The sequence below is a fragment of the Camelus ferus genome, chromosome 33, assembly GCF_009834535.1.
Source record: "Camelus ferus isolate YT-003-E chromosome 33, BCGSAC_Cfer_1.0, whole genome shotgun sequence".
NCBI classification, from domain to species: Eukaryota; Metazoa; Chordata; class Mammalia; order Artiodactyla; family Camelidae; genus Camelus; species Camelus ferus.
The window spans coordinates 5,779,856-5,805,789 of NC_045728.1; the positions used below are offsets into that span (position 1 = coordinate 5,779,856).

A 25,934-nucleotide genomic window follows, 5' to 3' on the forward strand; every position below is an offset into this window, starting at 1 on the left:
CAACGTGGTTAATATCAGATCCTCACCTAATGAGGCAACAGGCTGACCTTGGAGGTATTGTGGGTTAGGTTCCAGACCACCTCAATAAAGCGAAGATCACAATAAAGCAAGTCACACAAATGTTTTTGGCTTCCCAGTGTGTATCAAAGTTACACTATACCGTAGACTATGGAGCATGCAATAAATAGCATTATGCCTAAAAATACAAAGTACGTACCTTAATTAAAAAATATTTTATTGCTAAGAAATACTAACCATCATCTGAGCCTTCAGCTAGTTGTAGAAGTAACATTAAAGATCACAGATCACAGAGCACCACAACAAATCTATTAATAACGAAAACGTTTTGAAATAGTGTGAGAATTACCCAGATGTGACACAGAGACACAAAGTGAGCAAATGCTGTTGGGAAAATGGCGCCATTAGACTTGCTCGACGCAGGGTCGCCTCGCACCTTCAATTTGTAAAAATTGCATTATCTGCGAAGCACAATAAAACAAAGCACACTAAAGCGAGATATCCTCTATTATTACCCCTAACTTACAGGTGAAGAGCCAGAAGCATAGGAGAGGTCATACAACTTGCCTGAAGTTACACACAGCAAGTACACCGTCGAGCTTGGGGGGGTGGGGGGTGACACTCCAAAGCCCATGAACAATGGCCACTACACTGAGCTCCATCTCTGGCTGAATAAAGGACTTTTGTGGTTACTCAAACTATTTGAGCTTCTCGTCCCGGAGTAATACAATCTTAGGACTAGAAAGGACTTACTCTCCTACAACCCCCAACCCCAGTTTTCAGATGGAGATCTGCGGGAGTGAGGGGCTGCTGGCCCGGGGCCCCAGGGCTACTTGGGGGCAATACTAGGCCGGGGACCACATCTGAAGGCAATCTATTCTTTTTTATTACCATCACTATTAGCACTCAGATTGTTGTTGTGGGTACATGAGGGAAAATATTATTCATGTTTTTATTATCTCCATGAGGCTCATGAAGGCTGAGGAATCAAGACAATAATTTTCCCTGAAGATCTTAGCCGGGTTTTCATCTTATACGTTCCCCAGCCTCTCTTTCTGTCTCTTTGCAGTCCGCACTCAAACTGGGATTCAAGGTCTGGATGTGTGTACAACTGCTGGGCTGGTGACTGTTCGGGCATTTCATCTGGCACATGACAGATTCTGTGTGAATTCTGAAAATGTGTTGAAATCGTCGGAGGGAGCTTGAGACGTGGGCATAGTAAGAGGACAGCCAAGGAGCAGATGGCACAAGGACACAAGTGCCACCCACCCCAGCACTGCCCAGTGGGTTGGGTTTGAGCCTCTGGTCCCGTGGAGGTGGGCAGGGGGCTTGGATGGAGAGGCTAAGCTGAAAACTGTGAACAGCCCTGGGTACTGATACCTCCTCCTCCCTTCGTTCCTTCTTCCCCTTACGTGTAAATAAATACTGAATGTCTGTTTTCACTTTGTGCTGTGGAGATTGGCAGTCATCCTGAAAATCAACGCTCTTCAGCTGACAAGGTGACAGGGCAGGGAAATATTATTTAATTTATTCATAGATGAATGAGTGTCAGCATAGAGACAGTGGCCTGCAATCAGATCAAGATTTCCTTTCTTTTGATGGGACGCCCTACCACACGAAACATTAGAGTTTAGAGCAAAACCAGATGAAGTGGGGTCAGTCTGGAGGGGCAAATTGTCCAAAAAGTGCACAAGGACCTTTGAGGAAGATGAGCAGAACTTTTGAGTAATTAAAGCCTTTCCATCAGAAATGGCTCCTAATAGGTTCATCTCCTCCCCTCCTCCCCTACCAGGTCTGTTTATTAAGGAGAGGCAGCCCTTCTCCAGACCTTCAGTATGAGACCTAAATTAATAAAGAAGTCTTTTCTGGTATTTAGAACACTTGTCATCGCTGCATTGTTTTATGTATTCATCTATGAAGGAATTAATCGATAAAAAATGACGTTTTAGTACATTAATGTATAAATATATATACACATGCATATAAAAGTCTTTCATTATGGGTTGAGACCATCCACAAAAACTCCTCAGACCTTATGAACTGTTCTCCTTAAATGATAAGCCAGCCTTTTTTCATCTCAATCTCCTGATAACCCCTCCCACAGCAAAACACCCACCCAACCTCATCCGTCTGCTGGTCTCAACCCCTAGCCAAGCAATGTCCAGCCGGTCACTAGAATGTGATTCCTGACCTTTTTTTGTATCTGTGATCCCTTTGACAATCTAATTAAATCCTGGAATCTGCTCCCTAGAAAAACGTGCCCAAAATTTGCAGATGGTTTCAGCAGTTCATTCACTCTTAGGGATCAGAATGCTCCCAGGTTGGGAAGCCCTGCCTGGGGAAGAGGTGGTTATGTAACAGTGACTGTCTAATTTCTGTTAGTAAATGTTGTTGTGAATGTGATCTGTGACTTTTAGTTTCATTCAGCTGACAAATGTCCATATATTTTTTTAAACAAAAAGTTACAGATCAAAGCAGGAGGGTACGTTTCACAGTTTCTTTCTCCCTCACTAAAAAGGTATTTTGTCAAAAGATACTTACCCACACATCAGCTCCTCCTCCTCCCCAGCCAAAAACCAGTTACAGACCTATTTTTCAAGGGCAAGTTCACCAGAGGAGTCAGATGCGCTTCCTTGCCATCTTCTCATAAACCTCCAAGTAGACTCCATCCGTACCTTCCACAAACGAGAGATGTGCTGTCGGAGAGCATTTTTCAGTTCGTAGGCATTTCCCTTCCACCTTTATGTACTTAAGGAAGAAAATTGCCACTTATTTGTGCAGAGTAAATTGGCTTATGTGCCATAATAGGCTTCTCCACCCTTGCTTCTGCCAGGAACAGGTCATCTTCAGACTCCTGCGCTGCACAGAACTCAGGGATTCTTGACAGCAAGTAGAGAAATCACATGCTCCTAAACTGTAATTTCCTTCTCGGATTAAGACCTCACCGGTCACAGGTTTTTGGTTTCAGCAGGTTTATTTCCTAGCATGGCTGGTTGTTGACTGGGATGTAAATTGTATTTCATGTGCCCATACCAACATACAGCCAGAATGTCCGAAACACGCATATGCACAAACCTAGCTGCATCCTCCCAAGCAAATGTACGTGCACACATGCACGCTTACAAACAGACACAAACATGCGCGCGCACACACAAGCATCGACATGCAAACCCACGCCACTGTCTTTGCTCTTTTCGGTTGGAATAACTCTTCAGGGCACCACTCAGCTATGTCCTACTGCAAAGGACCCTGTTCCAATTTGATGTTATTAGCCATTGCCTTGGCAACAGATATAGATGTTGTATGTGTGGCAGTGGGATCCCAGGTCCCTGTGGAGCTCTTACTCTTGAGTATATCCAGTTTATAGCTGAGACAAAGTGAACATAAAACAAGCGGGTTAGGAAAGAGGCAAAAAACATGTCATGTCCGGGGTGGGGGATAGCATAGTTGACAGCAAGTGGTTGCCCAAAGGGTGCATGTGGAAAGTTAGCCCTGAGCATCCTGGGATGGAAGGCCTCCTTTAATTAAAATATCATCTGCTTCAGCTTATCTTAACCTGAGGACTTAGAAATTTACAGGAGAATTTCATAGGAGCCAAATATTTTATAATTTTTATATATTACAAATCCCACTAACAATAGGATTTACTTACTTTTTATTGAAGTATAGGTGGTTTATAATGTGTTAATTTCTGGTGTACAGTGATTCAGTTTTATTTATATATATATATAAATATATATATTTATATATATATATATTTTACATATATATTCCTTTTCATATCCTTTTTTATATATATATAATATACATATATATTCATTTTCATATTCTTTTTCATTATACGTTATTACAAGGTATTGAATATAGTTCCCTGTGCTGTACAGAAGGACTTTGTTGTTTATCTATTTTATATGTAGTAGTTAGTATCCGAAAATCCTGAACTCCCCGTTTATCCCTCCACCCGCCTTTCTTTCCTCACTGGTAACCATAAGTTTGTTTGCTGTGTCAGTGAGTCTGTTTCTGCTTTGTAAATAAGTTCATTTGGGTCGTGTTTTTAGATTCCACATAGAAGTGATCTCATATGGTATTTTTCTTTCTCTTTCTGGCTTCCCTCACTTAGCCTGGCCATCTCCTTCCAGCCCTTTGCCTGGGCTCCTCAGCCCGGGCATTTCGGAGGCCAGGGGTGCCCCTCAGACTCTCCTCTGCCCCTCCCAGCACCTGGCATCCAGCCTGGGCTGGCACTCCGTTTTCACGTATTCAGTGTTTCTGAATTGATGAATGAAGGAATCAATTAGGTGACTGTGTGATACCCATTTAGGAAGCTCCCAGGAAATACAGCTCCCTTATGTACAGAAACCATTTCCCGTGCCGTGTGAGTGATGAGTCTAGTACCAGCGCTGTCTCCCTGGGCTGCTCTTCCTTTGTTTCTGCCCCCACTGGCCTTAACCACGAGCATGCCATGTGTAGAATATTTTAACTGCTCCCTGGTTAACTTCTCCACTTGAGGTAGGGCCAAGGCAGAGAAAGGAAGGGAACCACAAGCAGAGGACTAAGGCGGCAGGCAAAAGGCAGTAGTAACTGTGGCACTGAAACCTAGCTTCTTCTCCATCACAGCCACACAGCCGATTGGTGGCATCGCCTGCCCATGGAGCAGCAATCAGTCAGGTTGGTACCGACTGGCTGGGGATTTGGGGTGTTCGGAGGCGGTGGAGTGGAATCTTGTTTTATTTTTGCTTCTCTTAGATTTTAGAATGGTTCAACTTTTGATGTCAAACAAATGGACTAAGGATGTCTCCTGTGACAGGCCGCATGGCAGGCACGTGTGTGTTTCTCTCTTATCCCCGTCCTGCGTTGCTGGGTGGGTGTCATGATTCCATCTTACAGATGAGAAACAGGGCCTGGCCAAGGTCCGGCAGCACCCAGGGCCTCCGACTCAGATCCTTGGGCTCTTTGCACTACATCCTGGTGCTAACACGGCTTGTATTTGGGGAGAATTGTTTTCTCATCTGACTCCCACATTTTAGAGATTTGGGGGTGGACGCACCACACAAAAAACCCCATGGATCATGCGGTTTGCCTTGGGCTGTGTGCTCAGGCGCCACATCGTCCACATTCACACTTGTACCGATGGCAACAATATTCCAGCCCCTTGCCTGGTGTCTGACTTACGGTGGAAATTCAAGAAATGTTTGTGTCAATGAGTCCATGAGAAGCGATGTATCTGTCTGATGTCCTCAAAGACTGTGAAGCCGTCAATTAACTATGCTGTAACTCTGAGGATAGAAAAGAAAGCAAGTACACTTAAAAAAAGATTTTCTACAAACTTACGGCTACCAAAGGGAAAGGTAGGGGAGGGATAAATTAGGAATGTGGGATTAGCAGATACACACTGCTAAGTACTCCTTTAAAGAAGGTAATCATATCTTCACCTTCCTATCTAGTTTAGTACCAACATGTTATGTCTCAAATAAAATTTTTGAGGACAAAAATCCATAATTTCTATGATGACAAGGTTGATAAAGAATTAGGAGTCATAAACTACCAGATTATTTTAAAATTAGAGATACGTATAAGTAACACGTGCTTACGTCAGACATAGGGGTTCCCCAGAAATCATTCTGAAATAAAGTTTTTAAAGGTGAAAAGAAAGGTTTTCTAAAAACAATTGAAACTTAAAGGGGGTGGAGTTTCCAGTGAATCCTCAGTTATGCAGGATAAACTCAGTTAACCATAAATCCACATCTTTTTTCAAGCACTCAGGTTAATCAAACTTTTACCAAAAAGCAGAAAGCTGGATGCGGCTGAAGTTTTGCTGATGTCAGGCCTGAGGGCATGCGTGCACCAGAGATGTGAGGTCCTCCGTGTCCTCACTCCTAAGCAGCCCTGCCCCTCACCGACCCCAGCAGCCAGCAGACATCCTATTAGCCGAAGCTTCCTGAAGCCACGGCCCAGAACCCGGCCACTCTGCTCTGCCATCTCATTATCCCCGGTGACAGCCACAGCCCCTGTAGAATGATCCCTGGCTTCCTGTTTGCTCCCTCATTGTCCAGGGGTTGAATGGTTCTGTTCAGCTGGAAGGCCTGGAGTTCACGCCTGGCCCTCGCGGTGGCCTGTTTGTATGCTGGGGACAGAGTGTTGCATCTCAGTCGCTAATGGAGCTGAAAAGGTGCCTGGGACTCATTATTCTCGAGGTAATCCTGAAGGCCACAGTCCCACAAACGCCATTTGCAGACCAAGAAGGCAAGAGAGAAGCATATTTGAGATATCTGAGAATCCTAGTATTTGGTGGATGTTTTTTTTCCCACTTACAAGAGGTATAATGTTTCTGATTTTCTACTGCAATTAAATCTTAATCAAGGGAGAAATCCCTGCCCGGAGATCTTCATACCTGCCATCTGTGTCATTTACACTAACACCCTAGTGAGATTGTCTTTCTCTAGGTGCCGAGCGCCTCAGACCCAGGGCATCCTAGTGCAGCCGCCTGCTTTATCGTGGAAACCTGGCTTTCCCCAGACCAGAAGGTGGAGCAGGTGCTCAGGCAATGCTGAGAGCTCAAATGAGGACACAGGGATGGGCCACGTTTCCCTTAGACAGAGACAGAGGCTGTCGGTCCCACTTGGGTCAGATTCTAAATAGCCCAATTTAATTAGTTTTCTGTCAGTCTAGACCACTTCCCTGAGATCTCCCGGGAAATTCTTAATGATGCCAAACCCATGGGCACAAGGGATGTGCCCTGGATGCAGCCAGGACCCCGGCCCTTTGAGATCTGGTTACAGGCGACCTGGGGCAGTGTTTAAAATGCTCCTCAGCCCTGGCTCTCGTTGGGATCCCTGGGGGAGTTTCAAAGTAACTCCAGGGCTTGGAGTCCCACCTCCGGAGATTCTGATGCGTGGCCTGGAGAGGAGCCTGGGAACGTGCCATCGTAAAGAACAGCAGAGGGGAGACCATCATCTGAAGCCCCTGCGGCCCCCAGCAGCTCACATTCTCGCACTCAGCCCCAGCATCCCCGGGCGCTGTTGGCGCTGCAGCCCCTGGAGGGCAGCCTCAGCTCCTGTGGGTCTGTCCCCGGAAGAAACTGCTCACAGCCTCCCCGCATTCTCCTGGAAGTTTCTCAAGTTGGGGGCAGAAGGGTTTCCAGGGACAAGGAAAAGGTTCTGCCATCTCACTGGCTCTCCTCCCGCTTGACCCCTTTCCTTCCTCCTGGCTCTCTTCTCTCTGCAGAACAACACGAGATACTCCTCTTATTTTCTGCTGAACTGCTAGTTCCCCTGGGCTCACGTTCCTGGGAAGCGCTTTTGCTTGCAAGTCCTCTTCATCTTATTTTTCCAAGGAAAACCATTCCTAAACAAGAGAAATCTGGGAAGAGCTGCTAATATAGTGTTTCCCCCTCTGCATCACACACACACTCACACACACACATACACACATAAACACATACATACACACACGTACACACACAATACACACACACATATACACACACATACACACATATACACACACACACATACACACACACATAAACACATAAACACATACACACATACACACATAAACACATACATACACACACATACACACACATGCACACACATACACACACATACACACACACACTCACACACACACATACACACATAAACACATACATACACACACGTACACACACACATACACACACACATAAACACATACATACACACACATGCACACACACATATACACACACATACACACATACACACACACACACACACACACACACACACACACACACACCCCTCTTTGCAGTTTACCAAGCATCTGCTTGTAAGTCCTCACAGGCACCCCTTTGTGCTAGGGCGCAGTGTGATCTCCATTTTACAGATGGAGAGACTGAGGCACAGCTTGGTTAAAATCACAGAGCTGCTGGGGATCTGGACCCGCCTTTAGAGCCTGCAGACCCCAAACCCATACTCTTTCCTCTTACAGCACTTTGCCTCCTCGGTCAGAAACCGTTTCTCGGGCTAAGGTTCCTCTGCACCATTTCTCTAAGGAGACCCCTAAAGACGTGCCCACCGTCCAGTCAGAGCCCCAGAAACCAAAGGACTACCAGAACCTGGAAGTCAGGCCCGGAGGGTACACTCAGAGGCTCCAAGTGTTAAAACGACTGTACGCGGCTCCCGCAAGCCCCCCTTGCACCCCCTCACGCCCCAGGCCAGCCTGTGCTTGTCAAGGGTGCTCAACCCAAAGTCCGCCGGGGGAGGCTGGCTGCTGGGAGACCCTCTGTTTCTGCTAATGAGGGGCTCTTCAACTCTTTTATTGAAACAGCAAATGGCAACCCTTTCCCAAAAGGGTTTTCCTAATTCTTTAGTTACCCCTGCTTCCGTGGAACCCAGCACATCTGTTTCTGCTGCCACTGGACCCTGAGCCCTGGGAGGATCCCGGGATGTCAGTCAGCATGTCGGGAATCCCAGTAAGCACTACGCTGCGGTTCTGGTCAAGGAGCAGGCTGGGACGGACACGGAAGATTCGTGTGTTTTCAGAGAGAAAGGGCTCATGTGCCTGGGGTCCCAGAGTGGGGCCGCCCTGGGAGTCACTCCCGGGGCCCCTGAATTGGGAAAGCAGAGAGGGGCTGCAGAGACACCTGCCTGGGGCCCCCCAGAGCACAGGGAAATCTTTCCTTTCCACCTGGCTGTGGTGGGAGCAATGAGCCATCACTTCCACAGTCATCAGTTCTCACAGTGGGGAGCAGAAATCCACCTGCTCCAAGATAATCCCCATCCTCCTCCTTGCCAGGCACACAGGGGAGGCGGAAAACACAGAAGAAGCCCACGCGTTGCTTCTCAGTGTCCACGGCTGGCAGGATTTGCGTGTACACACAGATGAATTGCTTCAGGAGAGTCAGGATGTGACGATTTCATTTTCCTTCCCATTCCGAATTGTTGATGTTTGGAAATAAGTTGCTCCTGGTGCTTCTGATTCACAAGGACAAAATGCGAATGCAGGAAGCAGGCTCGGTGGAGTGGTTTCCATTACAATGACAATTCTTTTCAACGATATGATTGTGCGCTTTCCTCATATACATCCGCCCAGTGCTGACTGTGCTCGGAGGCTGAGGCTCACGCTCCCACGGCCCCATCAGCAGCGCTTCAGGAGCCTCAGATGCCGTGGATTAGGTCTCAGCTCCACAGTAAGCCACCAGTAGAACTCGAGTGCCCATCAGGGCTGGCTTTGGGGGACCAGCAGGGAGGAGTGGGGGACTGAGCTGGCTCCACAGGTGATGATGAAGGGGGCAGCTCTGCACACAGGAGTCGGGGGCTCACTAGACACTGACCAGCAGATTCTTCCTACCAACAGCAGCCATGCCGTCAAAACTATCAGTGTCAAGTCCTTCCCTGGGCCAGATACTGTGCTAAGAAATTGATGTGTCTTATGCTCACAACAGCTCTCTGAAATAAGCTTAATATTCGTCTATTTTATGGGGATGAGAAACTGAGTCTCAGAGAGGCTAAGTGAGTGGCAGAGGCAGGACTTACATCCAAATCGGTTAGATATTCAGAGCCCAGGCTCCTGTTCCCCTGCACAAGGGTGCATCCCCCAAATCTGGTGACCCGAGGTTCAGACCCCAGAGTTCTGGTTTGCTAATTGCAGGTGGCCTTGAACTGTGGGCTTCAGGGAATCTGAAGGGTGCTTTTTTTCTCCCCCTCTCTCCCAAGCATCATTTTTTCCCTCCCAGAAAACGTGCAGAGGTCTGCATAGTACCAGCCTTTCTGGCCCCAGCCCTGATATGTCCCTGCACCCCAGAAATGCTGTTTCGGGGATCTTCCCCACTCACAGGCAGGCCTTTTGCTGCCATGACACTCATGCACTTGGAGCTGCAACTCTGCTTGGGAGCATCAGCATTTAAAACGAGCAAGAGAGAGGGTGATACTTAACTCAAGGGGGATCCCACGCCAGCATCTCAAGTGCCCTATTACCCAGTGGGTGTCTGCTTGGCACTTCACGTGGGAAGGAGGAGAATTTCGGTCTCAGTGGCAGACACATTGGGACGTTTCAAATCACACCACTTAGGCAACCTGGTCTGCTTAAGGGGAAGGCCGTCTCTGCCACCACGCTTGTGATGTGCCCTCCTCCATCCATGCTGACTGGCTGGCTCTCCAAGGCTCTCCTCCTTCCCACTAGATTTAGCAATGCCCTAGCCCTGTGCAGCAGGACAGGACTGCAGAATGAAGTCCCTCCATCCAAGGGGAATTTCGAGGTCATGCCCTGGGCCAGCCTGGGCTGGGACCCAGAAGCTGGGGAACCACCACCAACTGAGCCTCTCTCTTTTTATCCCATTAGCCATATCTTTCGGTTTTCTGGTTCCCCATTTTAACATTTAATCAGTCAGGCCTTACCCTCCCCCCACAATTCCCCAAGTCACCTCTGGAGACTGATGGGTATGTTCAGGATTCCAACTTTATTGCATTAGAAAAATAAAACAAAGCCTATGTGCCCCCACGGATGCAAAAGTGTCCCAGTGAAAGGTTAGTCTACATCACAAATTAAATGCAAGCATGATAGCGAAGTGCCTTCTTATTGGCAGTATGAATAGCAGAATAACCAGACAAGGTAATAGTTCAGCATGAAAAATGTGCTGTCATTTTTGATTCATGCTTTTCCCAGCGCCTGCGTGAGCCTTTACCTGGGGTGGGAAGGAGCCTGGCATTGACGAGGCTGCGCCGGCGTGGGAGAGCTGTGTCGCTGTGGGTACCGGGTAGGGAAGAAGAGCCAGTGGTTCAAGCAGCTCTGTAATTAATTTTTTTAATAAATAGGCTTTATTTCTTAGAGCAGTTTTAGATTTACAGGAAAATTGAACAGAAAGTGCAGACACTCCCACATACACTCTCCCCACCCCTGTTATTAACATCTTGCATTCGTGTGGTATGTTTATTACCCTTGATGATCCAGTATTAACATATTTTTATTAATTAAAGTCCCAGGGGTGTGGATAATACGCAACCCTTTCAGATCAGCGTCTTTCACTTAGCAATACACATTTAAATTTCCTCCATGTCTTCATGACTTGATAGCTCATTTCTTTTTATTGCTGAATAATACGCCATTGTCTGGATGTACCACAGTTTGTTTATTCATTCACCTATGGAAAGACATCTTGGTTGACTCCAGTGTTTGGGAATTAGGGGAAAAAAGCTGCCTTATGCATGTATGTGCAGGCTTTTGTGTGAACATAATTTTTCAACTCATTTCAGTCAATGCCTAGGGGAACAACTCCTGGATCATCTGATAAGAGTATGTGTAGGTTTGTAAGAAACCACCGCGCTGTCTTGCAAAGTGGCTGCACCATTTTGCATTCCCACCAGCACCAAATGAGAGTTCTCGTCAGTCCACATCCTCGTTGGCATTTGGTTGTAATGTACTTGCAGGAAGTTCCAGGTTCGAATACTTATGTAACCATACAAACCAACATCACGTGACATTTTCATACATGTTCTCTCATTTGATCTTTGTTCCCACCCTGTGAGGAAGCTTCTATTATCCCCATTTTATAGATGAGGAAACTGAGACTCAGAAAGATTATATGAAAAGCCCAAAATCATGCACTAAGTGATTAGAGCAGGGGCTGGAATCCAGTCTTCTGAGGACAAAGTCCATGTTCTCTTGCTTCTATCTCACTGAACCAGCCAAAGGGATGGTACCCAGGAGGGAACTGTAGACCCAGGCTGGCAGGCTCTAGCTCTTCTGGGTTTATTTACCCAGGAGACAGAATGAACATGTCCTAAGGGTCCCCAAATCGTGTTTTGGATAAAATTTTATATTAAGTGTTTTAAAAACTTAACTCCGACTGCCATGAGAAATATTGGAACATCGTTGGACTTCCTTACCATAATGTTGTGTCTTAGAATTGTTTTTACTTTTAAATAGCAGAGGAAGGCACACTGTAATATTTTCAGTGCTTAGTCCCCTTTAAAAGTTTCAGTCCAGCCCTGCTCTCACCCTGTTCAGATATCTCACATCCTATCATTGGAAACTCAACTATTAGAAATGCATTCATTTATGCCTTTATATAACTTTCCAGATTTTCAATAGGTACCTATTAAAACCCAGGTACTGGTTGAGAGTGAAGAGAAGCAACACGTGTATTTGGATTGCAAATTTATTCACTGCAGAGCTCAGATATGCAGAGAACTAGCGTTACTCCTATCTGCCTCTTCCTTATCTGAACTTCTCACGAGTGGGCTTTTGGTTCACTCCAGTACGCTTGGGCCAAGGTAATAATTTACACACGTGCCTCAGTTAATTCTGTTTCTTTGGGTGAACTTGTTTAGTCTCTCAAGTTGTGCCCTCTTCCTGCAGCTGCTCCCTATCGTCCTCCTGGGAAGTGCTCACGCTGGCCTCGCACTGATCCGCGTGTGAGGGTCAGTGTCGGCGAGCCAAGGTGTCCAGCTGGTGCTGCCACGAGCCTTCTGCTGAGCTCCTGGTGACGTCTGGTCTACCTCGCTATTCCTGCCCCTTCTTCTCTTTTTCTCCTTCACCCTCTGGCTAACTCATCACACCCCTGACTCAGCATTCGTATCCCAGGGAACTGAGGAACGTTTGAAAGGACAAAGGCAACCCTCCCTCAGCCCGACAGAGGAAGGGTGGGGTTGGCTGGATCGGGGACCACAGCCTTGCCCATTGACTCAGAAACTGCTCTCAGACCCCTTTGCAGACCCCTCCTCTCTTTAGTCACTCTGTTTCATAAGTGCCCTAGAAAATCGTTTTTTTTTTTTCTTTTGAAAGAAGGATGAGAAAAGGAAATAGATCTGCATGATAGGTACGATTTTCTGCAAACTCCATAAACATCAGAGTGGCCAGGCTCTCATTTCCCACGAGCTGAGGCCCAGAGGAAACTCCTGTGAGCAGAAGTCTGGTGAGATGGCAGCTGCCTGCATTAGGCCCAGGCCAGGGACGATGAATTCGATTTTTATCCTAACACTCTCTGCCCCTTCCTTCAGGATTTAATACCTCAACTATTTCCCATTTCATCAGGTCAAAAAATAACAACCAAATTATCTGTACAGGCCCCCCAAAAGTGCACTCTTTCCTCCGTAAGAGGTTTCCCAAACACAGACCTTTCTTCTGAAGCAGACAGTGCGCAGAAGGCAATTTCTGATCTTTTGTTCCCAAAGATGGTTTTCCTCTCACCATCCTAGCGGTAGAAAAAGGCCATCCTGAAAACCACTCTTTTTTTTTTCCTCCCAAACCTAACAGGTGACCTCATTTTCATTTGCATTCTCATATGCAAATCCCCCACACCACCCAATTTAGTCAGTATATTATTTTATTCATAATTTTTAAAAGAACACAGGCCGTTTCTAAGCAGAGCACAATAGGCATTGTTCTTGTTTATGGTGTTTCCATCCATCATTTGCTCCTCCAGGAGCAGAAGCAGGAACAGGAGACAGCGGCAAAGCCTGGGCCAGTGGTGGAGACGGGGGCAGGGATGGCAGAAGAACGCCCTGACCCACGTCCGAGCCAGCACTGTTCTCACCACACCTGGGGCGGGGCTGACATCACTCCTTCCTCTGACTCACTGGCGGTGATGTGTGCCCGTCATTTAACAAACGAATATTTGTTCATATGCTGTTTAGGTTTACCGCAGGCTGAGTGTAACACACGCTGAAAACAATCAGAAAACATAATTGATCAAATGGTTGGGTCATTTGTATTATAGTGTGTTTTTCCAGTTAAGCCTGAACTGAGCACTAACGATACGCTAGGTGTTATGCACGCTGCATCTTTGCAATAACCCCATGAGTTAGCTGCTTACTCGTCTCACTTTATAGATCAATAAACTGAGTCTTTACAAAATTTAATTCTCTGATCAATGGCACTGGACACATCAGGAATGAGCCCCTTTCCATGAGGACTTGAAGCCACAACTTTTGACGGGGAATCTTTTACTGTTCACTCATTCTTTAGTCCATTTCCCGAGCATGTGGACCAAGACTGTTTCCTCTGTTAGTCTCTGCCCAGGACCCAGCGCAATGCCTGGCCATCTCAGATTGGGAGAAGAGAGACAAGTGACCCCCTGGGTTGGCCACTGAGAGGACCACCCAGGCAGAGTGGGTGAGGGGAATTAGAGATGGGGCTCAGATTCCAGCCTGGGCAACTAGGTAGACAGAGATTTTAACTATGAAGATAAAGAAGATGAGAAAAGGATGTGGCTGCAGGGGAGCCATGTGATTAAAAAGGTTGATTTGGAACAGGGGCCCTTTGAAGTGCCTTTGAGACATTTAAGGGAGTTGGATGCAATGGAAAAGTTTGGGCTGGAGATACAGATATGGGAATTGTCCACCATATATGATGGAACTGATGGGATTATTAAAGAGAGTACAGCAAGGAAAGGAGAGGTCAAGGTCAGGGCCCCATGTTTAGGGAATGGGAAACTGCCAGGGAGGCTGAGAAGAAGCGGAAAGAGAGGGATGGGCGGGAACAGCAGAGTGCCCATCACCCAGGCTGAGGGGAAGTTGGGAGCAGGCAACCACGTTCAATGTTTCCTGCAGCTCAAAGAGGACGGAGACAAAGGGCAGATAGACCCCAAGACTTGGCATTGGTCTTGACAAGACAAGTTTTTGTAACCGTAGGGTAGAAACCAGAAAAGGTCAGCTCAAGAGTGAATGGGAGGAGGTGAGGTGCACCTACTGTGTGTGGACAGCTTCTTCCAGATGTTTTCTGGAGAAGAATGCAGAGAAAGGGGCAGACCGCTGGAGTCAGCTGTAGGGTCTAAGGGGGATTTCAAGAGCGGGTGGTAACTGAATATGGGTTTGCTTGCTTTTTGCCTAATGGGGATGATCCAGGGGAGAGAGAAGGAGCTTCAGGATGCAAGAAAAAGAGGAGAGAGCTGAGGAGTCCTTAAGAAGAAAGAAGGAGGTAGATGCAAAGAACGTGGTGAAGGGTTGGCATCTGTCAGGAGAGACTGTAAACACAAGAGGATGGAAGAAGGGAAAGATGGATACAGATGTGATGGGGTTGTGGGTGTGGTTGTGGCAATGTCTAGATTCTCCATAAACTATTGAGAGTCATCAACATTTAACAAACCTACATTAAGTGCCTACTGTATGCCCAGGCTAGTAAGCACTAGAAATGCAAAGGGGATGAAGAGTGCTTTTTGCGCCTAAAGGGCTCGTGGTCACAAGGGGGAGATGAACACCCTGTATTACAGCCTCATTACATGACAGAGACAGTCACAGGACGTGGCGTGCAAAGGAAGGGACACAACCAATCATCGGGGCAAAGAAAGCAGCTTGGGTTGCCGCACAGGGGGCTGAATAGCTGTCACACTTTGATAGTGACAGTTATTTAGAATTCTGATTTTCTACAAATCGAAGTCATGATGGAGGAACCGAAATCTATAAAACAGCCCATTTTTTTCTCCCTCCTTTTCCTATGACGCTGATGACACAACGTGCAGCTGCCTGGACGACTCCAGATTGAACTCTGACTGTCTCCAGATCAAAACAGTCAGATCGTAAGGCCTTTGTGGTCAGTAAGGTGGAGAGGTGGGGACCATGGGTCTGGTGAGGCTAAAGCTGACTCTTACCCAAAGCATCGTGCAGGCTACGTTGTGCACGCCTCTCCAAGGTAAGCGTGACCCCCAGGCCCCCCCCGCACCCCCACACCCCCGGGAGGCGGCTGTGCTGCCTGCTCCCTTGTGCCTCTTCCACAGCGGCGTGTGCACGCTGCAGAACTACCGGTCGGAAACGGACGGGGGAGGCCAGGAAGGGAACCCGTCCCTGTCTCACTGTCAAAGCCAAGGGCATGGAAAGCCAGTGAGACCAAGATGAATGCCAAAGAACTTGGACCTGCAGCCCTGGGAGGCCGTGTCCATAGGAACGAAAGAGGAATGGTTAGAAATGATTTCCTCCCAGATTGTGAGGGCAGGGACTGAGCCCCTCTCATCTCTTCCCCACCCCCAACTCCGTCCCCTGCTCTCTCACGCCCACAGTGTCTAGCAGTTGTCAGGGGAGGCAGAATAGCATCGTGGCTGAGAGCCCGGGCTCTGGGGCCAGGCTGCCGAGTTCATCGTGTATCAGCTGCGTCAAGTCTTGACCTCTCAGTGCTTCCATTTTCCCATCTGTGAAATGGGGATAACGATGGTTGTAATATGAGCAGCTACATCACAGGATCACTGAAAGGATGAAAGAGAAAGAGTCCCTGGCACATGGTAGATAGTTAATAAATAAATAAAACTGGATGAATGCCGAGAGGAAGTAGGGTGAAGAGCTGAGGTGTCAGAATAAACCTGCTTGCATTGTTGGAAGACAATCCAGTGAAGCCAATTCATCAGGAGTGTTTCCTTCTAAGACAAGCTGTCTCCGCTGGCTGACGGGACGGCAGGCTTAGAACAAAAGCCCAGGCGGAGAGCATCTGTGCTTCACTGGGTGGTGAAAAGGAGAAGAAATAACAAGAACCAAGTATTGTGTTCCTGAAACTGGCTGTCCAAGCGGTACCATCTCTTCCACCAAACTAAGGTGCTGAAAGAACACTTGCAGTCATTAACAATTTATCTTTCCAGGCAAATAAAAAAGGATCAGTCTTTTTTTTTTTCCTCTAGTGAGCAACATGAAAAGAAGATGTGGAAGTTGGGTCTCCCTTCTTTCTCAATAGGAAGGAAAACAGTGTGGTGGAAAGTCCTGTTGTGTGTTTGGGCGTGTTTATGTTGATTTGGATCGGGTTGGTTTGAGTTTATTGTTCTCAGCATTTGGCAAGGGTTTAAGTTATGTGAGTAACAGACACCACCGTGGGGCCGCCGGCCCGTGTGATACAATTAGTTGCGGAAACTCCTTGAACATAAAGCGGGCTGCTTCCTTGTGGTCAACACATTGCAAATCAAAGAGGATGCTGAGACCATGTACATCGGGAATGACGAAACCCATCCCCCTGGGGGTTGATTGGCCCCATCATTTCATCATTCTGTCATTCATTACATCAGTTGTTCCCTCCAGTGGGTGGGCCCCTGGCTCAGCTAAATTACATCTGGCCCATCTTTTCACTGATAACCTAACTGGCCCCCCGAGCTGCCCCTTCCCCTGCTATCATGCAGGCAAATACCCGAAACCCACCATGCTCCATCAGCCAAGATTGCCTCTAACTGCAGATGAGGGGATGCAGAGAGAGCCACTGCCTCTTCCTCAGACCCCTGCTGCTCCTGCCACCACTGATTGCTCATCCGGAAAGACCAGCTCCACTCCCCGTCCTCTTTCATACTGGCCTTCACTACTGGCTGCCTGTCCAGGGGCTCCGGCCCAGTTAGGAAATCAATGAGGGCTTCATCCAAGGTGTCCTGCAAGCAGGACTGGCCCAGCTAGTGCTCCCTCGCGTCGGCCCAGCGAGCCCCGGGAGGGAAGCTTTGGCTCCCGGGTGGACGAGACATTTGCTCGGTGGCTGCTCCACTGTGAGCTGCGAGCAAGCCTGGAGTCGGCCAGCTCCCTCCCCACTGTCCGTCTAGATTGGCAAAACACCAATCACCTTGATGAGAAAAAGTCCCCCCAGACTGGTCCTGGAGGAAGTCAGTGTGTCCGAAATCATCACACCATTTTTTTCCCAGGCTGTGTCTCCTTTTACAAATTCATTATTCATTTTTATTAATGTTCTTTTATTACTGATGGCCATTACTGTCTTTTTACACATACTATGGAACCCCGTTCTACTACTCATATGCACCGGGGGACAGGACTAGACATAGGTTTAAAATAATCTCTTCCATTGTGGTGTAATATTACCATATCACAGAAAATTTGGAAACTAGAGAAAAGAAAAAAGAATCAACCCAGATCCCACCAGTCTAATACAAGCTCTATTAGCACTTCGGTGAGTTTCCTTTGAGCCTTTTTCTTACGCATATTTTACCATAGTAGTGATTATCTTTGCTTATATCTTCTGTCTCCCCTTTTCTTTTCCTCTGAGCCTAGTTATCATACACAATTTCCACATTATATAATTCTCATAAGTGATCGTTTTTAGGATTCCATAATATTCCGTCAAACCTACGAACCATAATTTATTTAACCACATCTCAACTGCTGAATATTTGGGCTGTTTCTGTTATTACACTTATGATGTCTTGGTGTTTAGAACTATCTTCTTAGAACAGATTTACAAAAGTGGGATTACTGAGTCAAAGAGTATGAACATATTTTTGACTGCTGATATGCACTGCCAAATTGCTTTCTAATCCTTATCTCAGTCTAACTATATTCTACAGGCTTGTTTAGTCTGCAGAGCTGTTTCTGTGTTTGTAGGGGGACAAATGGCCCAGGTGTTGCAGCAGTATGGTGACAGTCTGGGCTACCTTGCCACTTAGAGGAAAGGTCCTTTGAGAAGGCCATTCTCATTCCCTGGAGCATTTCACACCGCAGGGCCCTTGGTGGACAAGGAAGGGACAAACAGGGGGTCTCTGACCATGCCAGCAGTGAGGGCAGCCTTGGAAGAAGCATGTCAGTGCATTTCTTGGTTGGGGTGAAAAGCAGAAAATTAATGTCAGACTTGCATAACTCAAAATGATTGTTTCTGCTGCAATAAGACATTTCCTTACAGAGAGCCACCTGGCTAGCTGTCACCAGTTCACACGTAAATAATGAAAAACAACTCTCTGAGGGCAAAGCTCTGGATGGATTCCGCTCGTTTCTACCCCCACCCCGCCACCCCCTACACCTTCCACAACTCTTTGCCCCCATCGGGGTTCAGAGGAGTTTGGGATAAGAGTCTCCCTCTACTTGTTTCTGTGGGCAAAATGTAATTGAGACCAACTTCCCTGTGAGATCCTCATCTCCCTTGAAATGTCTGGCAAAACCTCCCAACAGGTAGAAAACCAGAGCCGGAGTTGTCCAGGCTTGGAAGGCAGTGCTTCTTGAAGACAAATCCATTGGCCAATGTGGCTCATGAGGTTTCTCCTGCAAACTCATAGGTGATCCTCTGTCAAACACCCATTTATGATGCAACTGACGATTCTTTTGTCTCTAGTACAAATTAATACTACGTTCAGAGGCAAGACAAGCTCCAAGCAAAATCGTGCAAGAGGGTAATTCTGACTTCAGGACTGCCACACCGCATGTGCAGGTTGTCCACTGCACAAGAGCACCTGGCTTGGGGAGCCTGGGGGTTGGTGAATGGGGAGGGAGGGCTTGGCAAGTAGGTTAAGACTGACACTCAGCCTCCTACCTACTGTCCAGTTTATATACCCTAGCATAAGGCTATGTCCAGTTAATATTTTTATTCTTAGAGTATCATCTTTTAAATGAACCTTTTATTTGAGAACAGTTTTAAAGTTACAGAAAAATTGCAACATGTAACAGAGTTCCTACATACCCCCCATCCAGTTTCCTCTGTCGTTAACATCTTACATGATTGTGGTGCAGTTGTTCTAATTAAGGAATCAATATTGATACATTATTATTAACTCCATTCCATACTTCATTTAGAGCTTCTTAGGTTTTACTTTCTGTCTTTTTTCTGTCCAAGGACCCCATCCCGGATGCCACACGACATTTGGTAGTTTTGTCTCCTTGGGCTGCTCCTGACCATGCCAGTTTCTCAGATTTTGTGCGGTTCTTTGATGACCTTGACAGTTTTGAGGAGTACTGGTCAGGCATCTTGTAGCAGGTCCCCCGGTTGGAATTTGTCCGATGTTTTCTCGCGATTAGACTGGGGTCATGGGTCTGGGGGAGACCGCAAAGGTAAAGGGCCACATTCGTCATGTCACGGCTTGTCACTGCTGAGGTTAGCTTTGATCACCTGGCTGCGGTCGTGAGTGTCAGGTCCTCCACTGGGAAGTTACTCTTTTGTTCCCACTTTTCATGTTGCTTTAGAAGGACATCACTGTGTGCAGTCCCACATGTAAGGGGTGGGGAGCTATGCTCCCCCAGCTCAAGGGCAGAGTATCTACACAAATTATTTGGAATTCCTTTGCATTGGAGATTTATCTATCCTCCTTTATTTATTTGTTTTGCTTATTTATTCAGTCATTTATGTATGAGTCCATACCATATCCACATTATAACCCCAGTCCTAAAATCAGCTGTTTCTTCAAGGAGCCCTGGTTCCTTTTATGAGAGAGTGGCATTAGAAACCAAAATCTGGATGCTAAATGTGCTTGTTGCTACTGGAATGTTGTTGCTTCTGGGCCCTTTCAGAAGACGAAGGAAGGAAATATACGTGTGCACACTAACCCTCACATACACACGTGTCGATAAATAATTCCATATGTAACCATCTGTATCTGTATTGAGCTAAACATGCATTCAAGCTCTATCCAACTCTAATCCATTGCCACATTCCAGCTGCCTCCTTTTACTTATCTGTAACCTCCCACCCCAACAGTGAGTTATCTGGCACCCACCATCCGCCTTCCGTTCCCTTAATTGTTCGACTCCAGTCTACATGTAGAGCATATCAGATGGTTAACCTGGAGATTCCTTTCATAATTCACACAAAAGGCACCACCATCTGGGCTGCTGGCATCCCTGCATCGCCTCCAAGCTGAGCTTCCTGCCAGCCAGGTGTAAGGGCCTGCAACCTCTGCACTCCCCGCCTTGTCTTCTCCAAAACCAACCTTGTCTCTCAAAAGGATCCGTTACCGTTACTTATTTCTCCGTACCAGTCAGAATAAGCTAGGCTTAGCCGCCGGAACAAATGAACGGCAGCATCTCAGGTCTGCTTAGCACAACAAAGCTTTATTTCTTATTCACAACAGATTCTGATGCCGCTCGGGTGGCCCTCCTCCGCTCTCAGCTTTATCATCTTGAACTTGTGGCCTCCAAAGTGGGGACCGGAGGGGAGGAGAGAGCTGAAAGCTCATGCAGGACGTTTTAAAGACCCAGGCCTGGCAGTCACTTACATCCCGTCTGCCCACATGCCAGTGGAAGGACTGTCTCTTGGCCTTAAGCTACTTTCTAGGAAGGCTGGGGCAGCGGAAGTCTCCCTGTGAGCCAGGAAAGGAAACCATACGCCGACCACATAGCGCTGTCTCTGCCTTAATCTTTGTGTGAGTTTTGGTCAGTGTGTTAACTTTCCCCAAAGCAATTTTATTTTAAATCTTACCTTTGTAACAAAAGGTCTTATTTTACGATTAAGGGGTTTTGAATATTTGTAACCAGGGAGAAAGGAAAGGACATTTTTTTTTTATTGAAGTATAGCCCGTTTACAACGTTGTGTTAATTTCTGTTGTACAGCATTGTGGTTCCAGAATGGGCATTTTAGGAAATGTTTTTAGCCCCTCCCCTGAAATCAGTTGTATAGGTAGACTTTTTCTCCCAACACACAAGGTCAAATTCATGATGATATTTAATTTTTTTAAAAGCTCCATCATTTGTCGATGACTCACCACCAGAAGCAAGTCCACAGTTTCTTCTTGCTCTTCAGAGCTAAGGCGGCAGGGGGACGTGGACGGGCCACTTGTTCCCCAGAGCTAAGGCGGCAGGTGGACATGAATGGGCCAGGTGGTCCACGGAGCCCTCTGCTGTTCTTGCATGATGCATGGACCAAAGATATCTGTAAGGCCCTGTTCAAGGGCACCTTCCTCCATGTGATTTCTGCCGCTGTGGGAGAACAAATGTTTTTATTAGGAAAGGAGATGAGCCCCATTCTTCATAGAATTTTAGTGTCAGAGGAAACCTTAAAAATGAGGTCCAAATAATTTTTTAATGACACAGGGAGAAAGCGTATGATAATTTAACATTAAGGGGGAGGAAGTGCGTGTTACAAAATTGTTTCATTTCACTCTGCAATACACTATGCGCAGGGAAAGCAGAATACACCAAAATATTAACCATGGTCTTCTCTGAGTGGTGGAATAATGGAGGTTTTTAATTCCCTTGTTTATATTTTGATGTATTTCCCAAGCTTTCTATAGTGAGTGTACATGACTTTTATCATCTGAAAAGGAATGCTAGGAAAAACTTTAAAAGATCTCCAGTACAGCTCACCTCCCCATTGTAAAGATGAGAAAACCAAGCCCAGAGAGATTAGATGATTTGTCCAACATCACACAGACAGTAAATTGAAAGGTCAGGAGCCAAAGTGCCAGCATAGTTAGAGAGTATAGCAGGTGTAGGCTAGGCCCTGGGGAAGCATCATCCCACTGCCACCGCCCCCCTTTCACCCTGATCCAAAACACCTAGAGTTAAAAATGGCTCCCAAACCCTCCTTCTGTTCCACCCAGAGGCTTGGAGCTCTTGCAGCCTCTTGGGAGGGGAAAGGAACTTCGATTTCGCATCTGAAATAGACAGGCTTTGTGCCGGAACTGTATAGCCTATTGACACCCAACAGTGAGAATCGGAAAGGGTGGGGAGTGGGGAGAGGATGACTAACATTTGAACTCAACAAACCAAGCTGTAAGACTGCTTCATCCCCATTCTACAGATGGGGAGACTGAGGCAAACTCATAGCCACCAGTAGCAAAGCTAGGATGCAGACGTCACCCCCGGGTTTCTGGCCTAAAGCCCTCATGTGAACACCATGACGACTCAGCCTCCCTGCTGTACCGTGTTTCAGATGCATATGCAAAGCTCCATACGTATCTGTAGAATATATGCAAAGGCCACAGTTGTATCCTATGCTCACGGTTTCAGCAGGCTATCAAATCTCACCATGGAAACACCTGCCAGCCGAGCACAGGTGGCCTGGCCTGCATCCTGAGATGATGGATATGTCACAGATGTGGGCATCTGGGCACTTCTGGGAACCCATATACCTCTGCACAGGACACCCCCAAGCTGAATGCCCTGTCAGGAGGCTGCTCGGGGAAGATATATACTGATGAGAAATCTCAGCCCCAAAATTCATTTTTCAAAGAAGCCAAGCAAATCTGGTGATTTATTCTCTGTCATTCTGATCCCAGCATATGTTCCACATCAGGTAAGTGAGATAGAAAGGATGGTTCAGCAAACATTAAGTTAAAAGAAACCCTGTCAGGCTGCCCCACGAATAGCTAGTTTTTATTTAAAGCCACAAAGTAATTAATTACATTGAGTAAAAAGCAAAGGCTCAGTCCTGCTCATCACTTCTCAAGGGTTTTCAGCAGAAGACGCTGTTCTTACACAACCGCAGCACACACGCCCCCGCTAGCCTGGGGCTGTGTGGCTTCCTCCTTTCCTCCCTTCTTGTCCGCCATCTCTTCCTGTTTTCCTCTGGATCTGAATCCCTCCCTGCCTGTGTCTGTCTGTGCTTCCTGCCCACCTTCCCTCTCCTAACTCCTTTCCTATCTCTTCCCTTCACTGTGACTCCTGTTTCTGGTCTCAGAAGTTCAGTCCCTTCTTCCACACACAACCTGGGGCTTCCCACCAGTGCGTGAAGCCAGGCTCAGCCCAGCTCCCCCTGCAGCTCTGCCTCTGGTGACAGACCTAGAACTTGTCCTCTCCATCCCTGCCAGCTCTGCGTCTCCTCCTGCAGGTTCAGGTGGCAGCAGAGCACTTGGCTCACTCAATTCTGCTTGATCCTAGGAAGGGAGTTGGACCGCATGCCATTAGTTCATGAAACTAATCTGAATAGGAGAGGACGTTATGACTCTAGTTTGCTTCCTCGGTGACTATTGTGGATGGAGCCCTGTAGATGGACGGATGGGAGGAAGGAAATAAAAAAGAATAAGACATTCTCATTTCATTCATACATTAATTCAAAAAGCATTTATGAAACACCTACTGTGGGCTAAGCTTGGTGTAAGACGTTTAGGATCTGGAGATAAAATAAGGTTCTGATTCTAAACAGTCTAGTTGGGGAGACACACATGAAAATAATAATTACAGTACAAAGGGAGACATTATAAATAGTGTTTGGGCAAGATTTTCTGGGACTACAGAAAGGATAGCATTGCTTGGGTGGGGCAGGGAGAAAGAGGGTTAACACAGGTTTCCCAGGAGACAATTCTGCAGACAAACAAGGTAGGAAAGGGAAAATGTGTTTTAGGGAGAAAGAATAGCCCTGTTCCCCATCACAGGGGAATAAAGGGCTGAATCCTGTTAGGAGACCTACTGGTACAGCATGGCTGGGACATGGGCGAGGGTGGGAGACCCATGGGACATAAAGCTTCCAGGTCTTAGGGGCAGGTCATGGAGAATTCTAAGTCCTACCAAGGATCCAGACTTCAGGGTGTGGACAGTGGGGAGCCCCTGAAGACATTTAAGCAAAGGAATAACATGGTCCATCTTGCATTTGGTAAATCACTCTGGCACATGTATAGATCAGCTTATAGGTTTGCCAGACAGGTGCCGGAGATGACCACGCAGATAAGAGATGAGAAAGGCTGTACCCAGAGCAGAAAATCATCAGCAAAGGTGGCAGGAGCACTGGCTGAGTTTCTGCTGTGTCCTAGGCGCTGGGCTCAATGGCTTCATACACGTGACCTCGTGTGCGTGTTCAGAGGCACATACGTAACTGCAGAGCTCACCACACCAAAACCGCACGTGTACATCTGGTAGACCTTAAGCTCCTGAGTGACAGTTCTTCTACACTGAAATGATATCGAGGGGTCCTTGAATGGAGTTGAAATAGCTTGTCTTGGTGTTTACATGGACTACGTGATAGCTTTTGTTCAAAAAGAGCTAACGTGGCCCTCTCCAGACGCCCCGTGTAGTAACGTGTATCGATACAACCTTTCTGCAAACCAGCATGGTCATACTTCTCAAAAGCTGTAAAGTATGCAGTTTTGCTTCCAGCCATTTCTAGTCTAGAAACTCAAACTAAGGGAAAACTAGGGATGTGTGCAAAAATTTAGCTAAAAGGATATTTATCACAGCATTGTTGTCATAGCAAAAATCTAAAAGCGATACAAATCGCAACAATTGAGGCCTGGTTTAATACATTATAGCACAAGCGTACAGTCACGTTGACTTTCAATGCTGTCGGGTGGGGGTATATTCGTGGACATAGAAAGATGTTCACACAGATTTAGCCCCTCTTCAAAGATGCAGTCTAAATAAAAACGGGTGATTGCTATGCAAACACAACCTTAAGACAAATCTCCTGGCATCGCCTTGCACTCGTTTCTAATATATTTTTAAGTGAAGAAGCAAGCTACAGAACAACATATATAGTATGATCCCATTTTAATTAAAAATAAAAATATGTGCATGGGAATCTCATGAATATGTAATCCTAGAAAGGGCGGCGTGGTGTCTACTGAAATGTTAAGTGTATTTGTCACGGAGTAGTGAATCATAGGGTGGGATAATTTTTACTTTCTTCTTTTAGACTGTCTGTTGTTTATTGTTTGTTTGTTTGTTTTCATTTATTTGTACAATGAGATGTATTTCTTATATTTAAAAAAAAAGAAAACAGGAGGAAGGGAGCCCATCACAGTCCTTACAACTGTGCGGTGCACAGACTTACCCCCCCGCCCCTTTTGCCTCATTTATTCAACCACCAATCCCGATGTTCCTATGAACTCCAGGCGTCATGGACGGTGTTGGGATACCATGATAACTAAGTGTGATTCTTGTCCTCAGAGAGCTTACAATCTAACAGAAAAACTGATTAATACGTAAGTCGTTACAACATGGTGTGGTGGGTTGAGCAATGATGGAAGTATTCGTGTCGTTTGATAGGCTCGCAGGTGATTAGAAAGGGACTTACTGAAAGTGCCTGGGTGGCTGTCATTCTGCTCTCCAAGCATCTCTTCTTGTCTTGTCTAACAAAGCAGCACGGGGTACGGTAGATAGAGCACCGGGTGGGAACTCGGTTCAGTCCGGCCCTTCAGCCAACCCAGGAAGCCTTTGTTGTCTGTGGGGGCAAAGCCTTGTCATTTGGTGCACAAGACCTTTCTCTGGCTCCAGCCTACCTTTCCAGCCTCACCTCCTGCTGGGACCTTCATTAACTCCACATCTGCTTCACACCTGAACGACCCATGAACGACCCGTCACACCATCCAGACCCGTGAACAACTCGATGACTTTAAA

General features: G+C 46.7%; 1 protein-coding gene across 2 annotated transcripts in view; it reads left to right on the top strand.

The window, feature by feature from the left end:
- The window catches only part of KIRREL3 (kirre like nephrin family adhesion molecule 3), a 491,466-nt gene that overhangs the window by 169,788 nt on the left and 295,744 nt on the right, over positions 1–25,934 (top strand). The window lies entirely within an intron of this gene.